This window comes from Trachymyrmex cornetzi, unplaced genomic scaffold (genome assembly GCF_001594075.2).
Source record: "Trachymyrmex cornetzi isolate Tcor2-1 unplaced genomic scaffold, Tcor1.1 scaffold1299, whole genome shotgun sequence".
Lineage (NCBI taxonomy): Eukaryota > Metazoa > Arthropoda > Insecta > Hymenoptera > Formicidae > Trachymyrmex > Trachymyrmex cornetzi.
The window spans coordinates 31,599-32,641 of record NW_017295871.1 but is presented as its reverse complement, the minus strand read 5'-3'; positions in this window follow the sequence as shown (position 1 = coordinate 32,641).

Genomic DNA, 1,043 nt, shown 5'->3' with positions numbered 1-1,043 from the left:
TCTTGTTTAATATTTAATAAATGACTAGAATAAAAATGATGAAATGAATGTTAAGCATTGCAAGCGTGAATCAGATCGCGGCTTAGGAATTTTTGACCACTGCTGCGGTACATCCTCTTCTCTTATTAAAAATTCAGGACATAATAAATGTTAGATGTCAATTTACGTAGTCAACGTACGTAGTCTGATAGCAAAGCCTGTAGAGACAGATTTTAAACAGGGCCTACCAATTTTTGATTGTAGAAAGACAACAAATTTTTCACAAAATATGTATTATCTGGCATTGTCAACAAATTGCTGTCAGAAACATGAAAACAAGTCTGCTTTGCCAGCAGATTGGTACCAGAAACCATCAGCAGAAAGTCCTGCATAACTTGACAGCAGATTAAGAGCAAATTGAGAACAGACCTGATTCGAGCAAATCTCAGATAGCAACACAACGTCTTATTGACGTTAAAAAACGCCATCAAAACATTTTTTTAAGACGTCATTTGACGTCACATGACGTCACTTTGCTACTTGGGATTCTGCTCGATTTCTGCCACCAATCTGCTGGCATCGCCTGTCAACAAGCTTTGTCGACAAATCTATAGTCAAATGCAGACACAGGTGGCTAAAATTAAGTTTGTTGCCAATTTTGCCTCAAATTGGTAACATTTTGCTATCAGGTAGTAAATACATTATTTGAAAGTTGCACTTCGTAATCATTAACAAAATGTTATTCGATACAAAAGAATTACTTGATACGCTTTACATGTTTAATTACGTGTTACGTTTTTAACTTATATACAAATATATTAATATATTTCTAAAAATTTTATGCAATAAGGTACACCTTACTACAAGTTGTCAAGAATACAAGGGCTTAAAGACCGCAGCACACACTCTTGCATAAAGCATAATGCATAGTGCATAAAGGAATCAACCAATCAAAATTCTTCTTTTCCATGGAATGGGAGGAAAGGAAAGATTCTGATTAGTTGATTCGCTTATACACTATGCATTATGAATTATGCAAGAGTGTGTGCTGCGGTCTTTAAGCC